The sequence below is a fragment of the Armigeres subalbatus genome, chromosome 2 (genome assembly GCF_024139115.2).
Source record: "Armigeres subalbatus isolate Guangzhou_Male chromosome 2, GZ_Asu_2, whole genome shotgun sequence".
In the NCBI taxonomy this organism is placed as follows: Eukaryota; Metazoa; Arthropoda; class Insecta; order Diptera; family Culicidae; genus Armigeres; species Armigeres subalbatus.
In genome coordinates, this window is record NC_085140.1 from 92,973,931 (window position 1) to 92,987,688 (window position 13,758).

At 35.8% G+C, this 13,758-nt stretch overlaps 1 protein-coding gene across 1 annotated transcript in view; it reads right to left on the bottom strand.

The window, feature by feature from the left end:
- Positions 1-13,758, bottom strand: part of LOC134209996 (golgin subfamily A member 4-like) — a 40,435-nt gene that overhangs the window by 3,407 nt on the left and 23,270 nt on the right. The window lies entirely within an intron of this gene.

A 13,758-nucleotide genomic window follows, 5' to 3' on the forward strand; every position in this document is an offset into this window, starting at 1 on the left:
TTATTTACAGTGCTCTGGCATGCATTTGTGACAAGTTTCCTTGATTTTTACAAAATTTCCAACTATTTTTAAACTTGTTCACCTGTTGGGGCAAACTGAACACTCTATATGGGGATAAAACTGACACCTTAAAACATAACCTCAAACTCATCGAACTTGGCTTTCATATCGTATTATTATTTCGTGTTATTATGGTGCGGAATTATAAATCGCTATAAAAGTTCCAGTACATGACATATATACCACAGAAGCATATATATATATATATGAACCGGTGCCAGCGAAAGTGGTACATAAACCATTTTTGTCAATTTTGAGTTTTTTACACCAACGTCTTCTATTTGCAAAGATCTAGTAAGGGAATAAGGAAAAAGTGATTTTTGGCAACTAAATCTGGAGATATGCACATTTTATTTTCTGGTATATATCACAATGGCCATTTCGTTGCCAGAAAAAGTGGTACATGTACAGTTCCACCCACTAAAATCAGCTTATTAAAAAGAAAATTCGGCCACATGACTGTTTTCACAACAGATTTTATTCCTATTTTGAATTTCAAGGTAGTTTACTGCCGTTCAGAATGATTTCAAAAATGTACATGTACATTACTGTCAACGTTTTTCGGTTCCTGTTTCTTTTTGATCCCATTAATAGTGGTACATGTACAATTTGCTCCAATAAACTTGAAGTTTGTCATAAACATCGCTTATTTTTCACTACTACACTTTAGGCACATCAGTCATAACATGTTGGTACAGTTTAGTTGCAAAAAATTGCAAATATGAATTTATTATTCGATGTTTTTGGAAAAATGCATCTCCTGAAAAATCTACTCAATGTAACATGTACCACTTTCCCTGGCACCGGTTCATTTAATATACCATAAAAGTCACTGAAAGTGCGACAAAAAAGGAAGTGTTTTGTATAGATTTGGCAATCTTGTTGGCAAGTTGATCGGTACAACCCATTGGAAGGATTGGCGATGCCAGTAGAGTGAATAAGAGTATGCATAGATTATGCAATGCTTAGAGTAGAGACGATTGATAAGGGGTCTTGCAATAAGTGTGAGGATCCATATAAAAACAATCATATGCTTCATACAAAAAGTTCGACATACATGTTTGAGGCCGGCTGAAAGTGACATATTTTTGCGTTACGTTATCAATCTTCTTATATTCGTCATGAAATTAATAAAGAAAACGACCATATATGACCTCGCTTAAGAAGAGGGAAATAGATTTTCGGATGTAGATGATCCAAACACAATTTTAGGTGTCTCATACAAAATCATGACAGGAAGGAGGAAGATGAACAATTGGGTAATATTTATGTTGGATGATCCATAAAATAGGTTACAATGGCATATAATCACAAGTAAGATAATTTTCTTCATATTTTATAAGGGTGTCCATTAGAGTGGGGCGTCATGGTCATTTTTTCACATTCACATCAATGGTTTTTCGAAGCCATTCTGGGTCCTGAAAAACTTTGCAGAATTTGGGAACTATTGGTTGCTTCCTCGCTTTCCGCATCGCGTTTGAAGTTTGTATGGAAATTAGTATGGGAGAACGTATATTTTTGCATTTCTACTACTAGAGGTTTCAGTTCATCGTAAACCAAGTGGCACATTACGTTAAAGTATAACCCAAAGGATGCCGAAAAACTTTGCTGAAGAAGGCATGTTGCTAGAACGTCGACGAAAAAAGTTATAACGCTTCGAACATTGAGGGTCTGTCTCAATTGGATAATTAAACTGAAATTAAACTTAAAAGTGACATTTCAATAATTATCAAATAACCCTGCTCGCAAAGCAAGATTACTTTTGACAGATATCGAATCATTTTCCATCGATGTCCTATTGGAATTGCTGGGTAGCACCAGCCATCCTTATAACGGGGTGATTTTTTAATTTTCGAACTGTCACTTTTAAATTTAATTCTCCAAATGAGACAGACCCTGAGTGTTCAAACCATATGCAAAAAATCGTTTATTCTGCCAGCACTGCCGTACTACGTAGACCAATAATTTAACTGAGTGTTATTTCAAAATAATTGATCTTATAGGGCTTTAGAGCTAATGGGAGCTATCCGGAATTATTTCACAAAGAAAAAAATCCGACAAAAAGGAAGATGGGTTTTGCCCTTCGATAACCATAGGTTGTCCGGTAGTGCTGGCAGAAACATTGATTTCTTGCATATGGTTTGAACAATCAATTTTCGAAACGTAATAACATTTTTTGTAGACCTTCCAGCTACGTACCTTCTTCGGCAAAGTCTTTCGGGATCTTCCAGAATATATGCACTATATGCCAACGTATTGAGTCACGTGATTGATGATAAATTAAAGCCGCTAAGAGCAAAAATGTAAAAAAGTACATTTTTCCATACTAATCCCCATGTAAATTTAAAACGCGATGCGGCATGCGAGGTTGCAACCAATCGAGCCCATATTTTGCACAGTTGACTGGGGTCCCAAAACAATTCAGAAAAACCTTGATCTCACTTGAGCGGACGAAGTTTGCGCTCTAGTGTCCATACTGCCCCATGGGGGTGTCCAATCTACCCCGATACCTTCCCAAGAGTAGTGAAAAATTAACTATTACAAAATCGTCCTATTTGATTGAAATTGCCTTATTTTCGATTCTATTCAAAACAGAACTGGTAGTTAGCGAGGAATAGTATCATGTAATTGCTAGAAATCCGAATTATATTCAATTTAAATCACCTAAAATTGATTAAAACCTTAGGGTGTCCATATTGCCCCTTGTCCCCCTAACTTTGATTGAACTTATAAAGGATTGTTGGTCCTTTCTGAAGAATATATCGCTCATAAGAACCTGAGCCGTTGACTTAGACGGAGACATATTATTATTTGTTATATATTTCAATTCGATAAAGAAACCCCTCATAAAAAAAATATTTTTTAAATAATTATTGTTATCATTCTCAAGTTATCATCATAGTGGTACATAACAGTACCAATCCCCAGAGCCCCGTTTCTCAGAATTAACATTCCCCCAGAAAATAGAATACATAAATGAGAATTTCATTTCGTTGTTTTTTGCAACGAAACATGATCGCAAGACCCTGAATATGGGACTAAAGATTGTTTTTTTTTTCTTTTAAAAACATGTTGATTTTTTTATACCTAGTTCGATTTTGTGAGCTACAACATATTTTTTACACTAGTCTAAATTTGTTGTCCATTTTAAAAGTTTTTAAAAATTTGACTTCAAATAGTTTCTATGCTCAATTTCTTGCTATGTTTCTATGCTATGATTTCAAATAGTTTCTATGCACAAAAATTCATGAAATTTTGGATTTAGGATCGGTGTTTATAAAAAATTCAAAGTGAAAATCTCAATAGGCTAGATGTACCAGTACATTATAAACCAAGTGGTACATCACATCACAACAAAACGTTTTCTGATCAGTAAACCATATTCATATGACGCTATACTGCCGCTAACCGCAAGTCGAGCACATCTGTATATGGGCGTCCATATACAGATGTGCTCGACTTGCGGTTAGCGGCAGTATACCACCTTTAATCTCCTCCAAATCAAACAAACCATAATTGTAAAAAACGGTTTTGCTTAATTTTTGTCGTCCTTTGCACCAGTTGTCGCACTAGTGGTCCCAATTTGGCCAACCCCATAAGAAAACAATGGGATTTGCCATAATAGGAACCAAAATTAAGAATAGTGCCACAACTGGTACATGCGTTCCTATTATGGATACCATCACGCATTTTAATGCCTAAAAACCTTCCGCATGACATATCAACACCACCCACATGCCTTTTATTTATATTTTTAAAAATAGTTGTTCTTAACTATGGCGACGATTGGTACACCCACCCTACCTCTGAAAAACACAATTGTACATGAGAAAGCCAATAAGTCATGATGCTATTTACCATAATATCATTCTGCCGGTGGACGCATAATTGTCCCATGTTTGCTGGGATTCCCTATATACATGGGACAATTATGCGTCCACCGGCAGCATTCGTCTTAATGAGTTGGTCGTCCAGGGTGTCGACTACCTGGAAAAATCTGGAAAGTCAGGGAATTTCATTTTGGACCTGGAATGTCAGGGAAAGTCAGGGAATTTTGTCTGAGGTCAGGGAAAAAAATCGCAAAACCCAATATTGAAAATTTATAGTGTTTTTTTTTTTAATTTCGAGCAATATACTAAACTAAGGACGCTTATGCTTAGCTTAGCTTGATTGGCTGTACCCATCGTAGTTGCTAGTCGTGATTGCCCGAGAAACAACAAATAATGCACAGCTCACCAATTGAATAGTTTTCTCGGGACTAGAAAGCTATTCTCGCTGTACATGCTTCGGAGTTTCTTTAATTCAAGACCAATAACGATGTCGGCCACGTCCTCACAGTCAATTAGGATAAGGGGAGGGAAATTAGTTCGACACTCATTGCTACAAGAGACCGAGGAATCCTCTGCATCTCCATGAGCGCACTGGAAAGGAATAGTATGTTAGTTGGGAAGGAAATATATTGGAAATCGCCTTGGTAAGCGACTTTTTTTTTTTTTTTACTAATTTTATTTGCTAATTATCTAATACATGCATTCATCTCTTAGACTAGGTGTTCCGTGTTTTCTTAACACTATCATCCTTATTTGCTATGTTATATTTTTAGTTATTATTAATACATTTCAATTGCCTCTGGCAGTTAGAATTTTTCCTCTGGTTGAATTGAACCATGTAGGAATTACAATGTTTTCAACTTAAACTAATCTTAACCTATTTTATACTAAGGGTACAAGGAGTTAATCGTTGCAATAGAAGATTGCAACGATTTTTGTCTAAAATTATTTTGTTGGACATTTGTTGCAATGTCTCAATATTAGAAATTCTATGAAGTTCATTGGTACTATACCACGGAGGCAACTTCAGAATCATTTTCAGAATTTTATTTTGAATCCTCTGAAGTGCCTTCTTTCTGGTATTGCAGCAACTAGTCCATATTGGCACAGCATACAACATGGCTGGTCTAAAAATTTGTTTGTAAATCAAAAGTTTGTTCTTAAGACAAAGTTTTGATTTTCTGTTTATAAGTGGATATAGACACTTAATATATTTGTTACATTTGGCTTGAAGGCCTTCAGTGTGATTTTTTAAAGTTAATTTTGATCTAGCAGAAGGCCTAAATATTTAGCTTCGGTAGGCCTATTAATTTGAACCCCATTCATAGTGACAATATGTCTCCTAGAAGGTTTCAAATAAGAAACTCTCGGCTTATGTGGGAAAATTATAAGCTGAGTTTTGGAAGCATTCGGGAAATTTTCCATTTTTGCAAGTAAGTGGAGAAAATATCCAAACTTTTTGCAATCTACTACAAATGACACGAAGGCTTCGCCCTTTGGCTGAGAGACCTGTGTCATCTGCAAACAAAGATTTTTGACACCCTGGTGGTAAATCAGGTAAGTCAGAAGTAAAAATGTTATACAAAATGGGCCCCAGTATGCTGCCTTGGGGAACACCAGCTCTTACAGGTAATCTATCAGATTTAGAATTCTGATAATTTACCTGCAGTGAGCGATCTGATAAATAATTTTGGATTAGTTTAATAATGTACAGAGGAAAATTAAAATTCATCAATTTTACAATCAAACCTTCATGCCAAACACTGTCAAATGCTTTCTCTATATCAAGAAGAGCAACTCCAGTCGAATAACCTTCAGATTTGTTGAGCCGAATTAAGTTCGTAACTCTTAATAACTGATGAGTGGTTGAATGCCCATGGCGAAAACCAAATTGCTCATCAGCAAAAATAGAATTGTCATTAATATGAACCATCATTCTATTTAAAATAATCTTTTCAAACAGTTTGCTTATTGAAGAAAGCAAACTGATTAAGCGATAACTAGAAGCCTTAGCTGGTTTTTTGTCCGGCTTCAAAATTGGAACAACTTTGGCGTTTTTCCATTTATCTGGGAAGTATGCCAATTGAAAACATTTGTTAAATAAATTAACCAAAAAGGATAAAGAGCTCTCAGGAAGTTTTTGATAAGTATATAGAAAATACCATCATCACCTGGGGCTTTCATATTTTTAAATTTTCTAGTAATAGATCTCACTTCATCCAAATTAGTTCCCAACGAAGGGTCAAAAACATTATCTTGGTTGAGAATGTCTTCGAAGCTTCGTGTAACCTGATCCTCAATTGGACTAGTGAGACCTAGACTAAAATTATGGGCACTCTCGAACTGCTGAGCAAGTTTTTGAGCCTTTTCACCATTTGTTAATAAAATTTTATTTCCCTCTTTAAGCGCTGGAATTGGCTTTTGAGGTTTTTTAAGAATTTTCGTTAATTTCCAAAAGGGTTTCGAACTGGGATCCAACTTCGAGACATTATTCTCAAAGTTGGTATTTCTCAGAATAGCGAAACGTGTTTTAATTTCATTTTGCAAATCTCGCCAAATAACTTTCAACGCGGGATCGCGAGTTCTTTGGTATTGCCTTCGCCTCACATTTTTAAGACGGATCAGTAGCTGAAGATCGTCGTCAATAATAATGGAGTTGAATTTAATTTCACATTTAGGAATTGCAATGCCTCTGGCTTCGACAATTAAATTTGTCAAAGATACGAGCGCATTGTCAATATCACTTTTGGTATCCAAAGGAATATTAACATCAAAATTCCTATCGATATATGTTTTGAGAGAATCCCAATCAGCTCTATGATAATTAAAAGTAGAGCTGATTGGATTATAAATGGCTTCTTGTGAGATTTCAAATGTCACAGGAAGGTGATCAGAGTCAAAGTCAGCATGAGTTACCAATTGGCCACACAGCTGACTTGAATCCGTTAAAACTAAATCAATTGTAGAAGGATTTCGACTGGAAGAAAAACAAGTTGGTCCATTGGGATATTGAATAGTATAATATCCCGCAGAACAATCTTCAAATAAAATTTTGCCGTTGGAATTGCTTTGAGCATTATTCCATGAACGGTGTTTGGCATTGAAGTCACCAATTACGAAGAATTTTGATTTGTTGCGAGTCAGAATTTGAAGATCAGCTTTCAACAAATTCTTTTGCTGCCCATTGCATTGAAAAGGCAAATAGGCTGCAATGAAGGAAAATTGACCAAAATTTGTTTCAACAGAAACTCCCAAGGTTTCAAAAACTTTGGTTTCAAACGAAGAAAATAATTTATGTTTGATACGTCTATTGATGACAATGGCGACCCCACCACAGGCGCTGTCAAGACGATCATTTCTGTAGATAAAATAATTTGGATCTCGTTTAATGGAGAGTCCGGGCTTTAAATAAGTTTCTGTTATAATGGCAATATGCACATTATGAACTGTTAGGAAGTTGAATAATTCATCTTCCTTACCCTTTAGAGAGCGGGCATTCCAATTTAGAACTTTCACACAATTATTTAGATCCATTAAAACGGAGTCCGATAACACTTTTTGTGTGTACTTTATACCAACCTGAACAGCTTCTGGTATGGTATTTGCTTTGAACATTGCATCAATCATGTGATGCAATTGTTCAGTTAAAAACTCAAAATCGGAAGCAGTCATGCTACCTGTATCGGCAACATGACCATTATTTTCCGTTGGGACATGGGTATAAACCTCATTTTGAGAAGAGAAATTTTGTCTACCAGCAGCGATGTTTGCATACGTAGGTACATTCGAAAATTGGAATTTACTGAAGTGCTTGCTACCCGTTGACGAGCGGCAAAATTTGTTTGTGAATTGTGGTGGGTATGAATTGCTCGACCGGTAACTGGTTTCGAAATTTGAGCGTTTGAAAATTTCTACCCGTCGAATCTGGGATCCGATTGGAATTTCCCGTCATCAATTTTGCACGGGAATTCAAAACTTTTTTGCGTGAAGGGCATTCCCAGAAATTGGATTTATGATTGCCCCCACAATTTGCACATTTGAATTTATTGGAATCTTCTCTCACAGGACATGCGTCCTTGACGTGAGAGGTTCCACCACAAATCATGCATTTAGCATCCATGTGACAATGTTTGGTTCCATGACCCCACTTTTGGCACTTACGGCACTGGGTGGGGTTTTGGAAATTTCCTCCAGGCCTGCGGAAATGTTCCCATGTAACACGGACATGGGACATAATACAGGCCTTTTCCAAACTTTTCATATTATTTAGTTCACTTTTGTTAAAATGAACTAAATAAAATTCTTGAGAAATGCCCCTCTGGGAAGTACCAGAGTGGGATTTCTTTTTCATCTTAATTACTTGGACTGGTGAAAATCCAAGTAATTGAGAAATTTCAATTTTAATCTCATCCAGTGATTTATCGTCACTGGGAAGACCTTTCAAGACGACTTTGAACAATCGCTCAGTTTTGTCGTCGTATGTGAAGAATTTATGGCGCTTCTCAGTTAAATACTGAAGAAGACGTTTGCGATCGTCAAAGGATCCCGGCAAGACGCGGCAGTCACCCTTCCTAGCAATCTGAAATGAAACCTTGATCCCCTGAAGGTTACACAAAATCTCATTCCGGAAGCCAGAAAACTCGGCAACAGATACCACAATTGGCGGAATCCTTTGCTTTTTCGCATGAATCGAATCACCTGGGCTAGAGGTATATTCGATTTGCTCAATTTCATCATTGATCAAATCGAACTGATTGCTCAGTTCGATTGGAGAAGAATTATTTCCGATATTAGAGTTAGAAGGAATATCTGAATTCTCCAGCTTCCTTCTATTTTTTCCGCGCTTTGGCAGGACGGTCTTGAAACCTTGTTTCTTTGAAGGAAGTGGAGAATTCAGAGACTCCCCCTTCCTCTTGTTTTTATTAATGCTCATGGCTGAGCGTGAAGACGTGACCTTCTAAGAGGTTTTTTCCCAGAACGGTGTCCCTGCAGGATTACCACCGCTTGTCGGAATTTTACTTCCGCAAACGGGTCCAACGTAAAACGAAGGCACGGGTCCTTGCAAAGATCGTAACGGGATCAGTGGGTACAAATAGCGCTAAGAAGCACCGTTGAAATTAAACTAGCTTCGGGTAGTATTAAAAACTTCCTTCCGCAAAGAGAGAAAGAACCGCACAGCACGAAAGCACGATGCGGTCTGATTGGTAAGCGACTAATTATTTCTTTTGAACGACGCCATATCATCAGACTGTATGGCCGATAAACAATACTCCGAGGCAGTTACAGTCGACAACCACCTCCACTATCAAGCTATAAAGCTTATTTTTTGTGTGGCTGTTGGCAGTCTTTAGACTAAAAGTCTACTCCGGGCCCTTTTCATATTCCCCATGGTAATCGAGTTTGTTTCTATTGATCTCTAAGCAATAACAGAAGTTCTAAAGCCATGCGCTCAAATGGTCACTGTTGAGACCTGATCCAAATAGTCTTTTTTAAAGTCCCCTTTGATATTATAGATTATTTAGTTTGAATGGTTTTGTGTCTGAGTCGTTTCGTTTTTTTGCAGTTTCCTTATTAGTAGCGTTTGAGTCATGTTCCCATCAAACAAAAGTAGTTCTGAAAGTTCTTTCAAATACTTAATCATCAATCGCGAGAGTCATTCCTTATAAAATTATTTTGAAGTACTTATGATACAGGAAAATTTCATTTAATGCTCTACTTAATGAACTCTACTAACTCTAATGGAAAACCCAATATATCACATAACCTTGATAAAAATGTAACGCCCAAATGTTTGAAGATTATCTAGTGAAAGCAGTCGAAACTGAATCAAATGGCTGCAATAGGCCATAGTTCAGAACAGTTTAACAAACAATCATCAAACATGTTCAACCTACAACCAACAACTAGATATTTGGAATCTTGTTAAACGAAAACCCCGAACAGTATCTTTGTTGACCTGTGACGGCACTCTACAGCATCGGCTTCATCTCCAAACATGATTCTGTATGATATGTTTTAAAAACATTTCGTTAACCTTCATTTGATGATGGGCTTATAAAGTCATTGATCGATTCTCACGTCCTTAGGTGGTCAAATTAATGGTCATGTAGAGAGAATGATAGTGAATAAAAGCATCACATGGTCTACCTCATGTACGTAGGTGGCGATGTTCTCAATTAAACCACATTAAACGTTACTCGATACTTCATAATTATGCAAGAGGAGGATGATGTTGTTGTCATTGGCAATGTTTCAGTTTTACATTCGCTGCTTTCGATTTTTATGAAACAATTTTATCAGGAATTGTTGTGATTGATCTTTGAGAATTTTGTCCAGAAATTATTTCAGAATTCTCACTGAAACATAAAAAAAATATCAAAGGATTTAAAAAAGCTGTCTCGATAGTTTTTGTCCTGGAGCTCCTTAATGGATGTTCAGTACCGTGGAAGCACCATATTTGACGCAGGTCCAAACTTGGCGCACTCTCAAATCAAATGATGCAGAAAACCTATTTTCGCCAAAAATATATCAACGAATCAAGCTAGATGGCTTTATTTGCTCTTCTTCTTTGCATATGTGGCATAAAAAGCATATTATTGATGAAGAATCAACATACCCGAATAAAATATATGGAAGTCATACTCATAATGCGTCAATTTTTTTCTTTCTTAGCCACAATGCTAAGGATCGAATGATCATTTTTCACGCAAAATAACTTTTGTGAGAATCTTTTACCCCTACCTACAAACAGCTGAGCATTATTAGTAAGCTTTACCTTTTACGTTGAACATTGCATCATTCGAACGCATTTTTCAACCCAAAATGTTCTGCGTCAAATTTGGCTCACAATGCATTGTGATGTTCCTAATTAATCTTATCATACGAATAGACAAGGCAGTGCTAATAAACCTCAATAATAGTCATAGGAAAATCAATATGTATTCATTAAGTTTTAACTAACTCTCAACTACTTTAAATATTAATCAACATTGGATCATTCCACTGAGTGTCCAGCCCATGATAGTATGCCTTATGCTGCCTTCGATTTTGATGCGTTTATTTGACGCGTTTCTTACCGGTATTTGGTAATTATGCAGTTTTCATATGCTAGTTTTAGAATTTTTGCGAGAAAACAATATTTTATAATAAATTAGTATCATATAATTCAATTTACTTTCTTTGTACGAAATTATAACAAGCCAAAACAAATAAACATATTTTCAATTTGTTACTCTGTCGCTACTAGTCGTGGAACCCTGAATATGACACCAACCAAAAATATGGCTGCCTTGCTCATATACGCTTCCGTTTATGTTAATCGTTTATTGAAAAAATGTATAAGACGGGCAGCTCATATTTTTTGAGATATATCTGCCGGTCACGTAACACTTGCAGATTGGTAGCTTCAATGTGGTTCTGAAAGCGTTTATATACAAGTTGCGTTTTCTGTATCCTTCTCAGTTTAGACAGAAGCTATACGAACTTCTCAGTTTATAGATTCAAAATTGCAGATTACCAAAGAAAGTTTTTATTACAAATACAACAGACTATGGTAGGCTGGTTATGTAATGAAATGTAAAAGTTAATCCTCCCGTAAATATATATTTTGACACGATTCTTACACCTAAATGAGAAGCATTTTGAATGATGTGCAGGGTTCATGAAACTAACAAAACACTTACATGCCACAGAGCATATAACCTGCAGAAAACTGAACAAAAAAAATGCCTCTTTGTATAATTAATTAACTTGTTATTTTATATCGTACCAAGTTCTATTACACTGTCTTTATATAATAAAAAAAATAAGGCATTTAATTGATTGAGTTTTAACATAGTTTTGAAGTGCGTCAAATTAGGAACAACTTTGCGTCAAATAAGGAACATAGTAAAATTAGTGCGTCAAGTTGGGCACCTCAAGTACTACATAAAAACAGATTAAAAAACTAAGAAATAAACTTATATTTCGAAGTTTCATTATTTCTACACATTCTATAATAGTAGAAAGCTCGTTATGCAGAATATTAAGCGAATCCATATTGGAATTATTTTTTAAATAATGATTCTTTTTAAAATTTTCTTAACTGCGTCAAATATGGTGCCTCCACGGTAGATTTTTTCAAAAGCTTCGCTCCAAAAACTTGGTATGGCATTTACTCAAATTTCAATAGAATGTCTTCGTGAAGGGATTCATATTTAAAAAATATTCTCTTCTAACATATTTCCACGAGTTCTTCAAAAAACTCTATTAGATGTTCCTTATTAAGTTTCATTGCTTGTTGCAGTTGTCTGACATCTAGTAGAACTTTCTATAAATAAAACAATGCTGGAACTCCAAGACCATTTTTGAAAAAAAACTAAAAATCGATAAATTACATAGAGTAGGTGTAGCTACCCTTAGCATTTGAGACTAGTTATGTCCCTTCTTGAAAAAAACACTTATTTTTTTGATATTTTTCCATGGGACCATTGCTTTTTTTAAACCGAAGGCCAAAATCGACAAACATTAAACGACCTGACTGTGTTCAGACCCAATTATTTAAAGTATTGCAGTTGGTAGAATGTTTTACTGGGCTTACTATAAGTGCTGCATAGATTTATGTGAGCTTGCAGGGATTGCATTCATGATTATCTGGAATTATCTTAACTATTTTTAAAAGTCCATAAACTCCACAAAGAGTGAATAAGAATACTTACTTCGTAAGTATACTTGAGAGCCAATGGAGGTTTCTCGATGTTCACGAAAATAACTAATCCGTAAGATTTTTAACGGCATTAGAAGGATTTCTAAAAGCTTCCACGATGGTTGGGAAAGAGTTCAAAAGTCGTGTCAAAAGATACAAGATTTCACACAACTTTCTAGAAAGATAATGAAAACTTCAACGATTTGAAGAAGTCCGTCAGTAGTATGGGAGGTCTATTGCGACTCCATGGAGTCCGTGAGAATTCCCAATGGTGGATGAAGGCACCAGGAACTTATAACATTAATTGGAGCCAATTTTGGAAAGATGTGAATTATGAAAATTTTTCAGGAGTTCTGCGCATTAACTTGAATACGGGCAGTAGGGGCAATATGAACATACGGCGCAATATGAGCCACCCTCAATTTGAGCTTATTGACAAGTTTTATCATGTAAAAGTTATATGATCTTTTAAAGAATGCTCCACGTATGCCTCAACGAGAAAACCGCATTAAAATTCAATTCGAACATGACAATACACTTGAAAATGTAAATTTTGGCTGCAAAGGCAAAATTATTATAAGATTTGAAGTTTATAAATAAGGTTTTGCCACAAAACTAATTGAAATACAGGACAGAAATGCAGCTCAATCAAAAGATCTATTATAATTAAATATTGTGCACACATGTTTGTACTGATACAAATCTGAATTTATCATAAAACTTCTATCTATGGGGCAATATGAGCATACTTGAACAGAGCATGATATTAGGCCTTAATATGCGAAATTTTAGTTGCCGAATACAAGAATATTATCATCTATGTTAGATTCATTACGGATAAATTACAACACCGCATTACTGCGATGGAAACAGAAAAAATGACTATTGACCAATTGAAATGTAGCTGTTCAAACGGTGAAGAGTGGCAAATCGGTTCGGGTCGCTGGTGGGCGGTTTATTAATTTTATTTGATATGGAATACTGTATCTGTTGTAGGCATATCATATTCTTCCATATTACGACACTTTTCTCTCCCAAAAAAACGTTTTGGATGGGTGGCCCATACTGCCCCACATGGTGGCTCATATTGCACCGTATTGTCGGGAACACACATTGAAATCAATACATTTTCAAAATTTCATTCCAACAATTTCCAAACGTATTTTTCATCATTCATCGACGTAA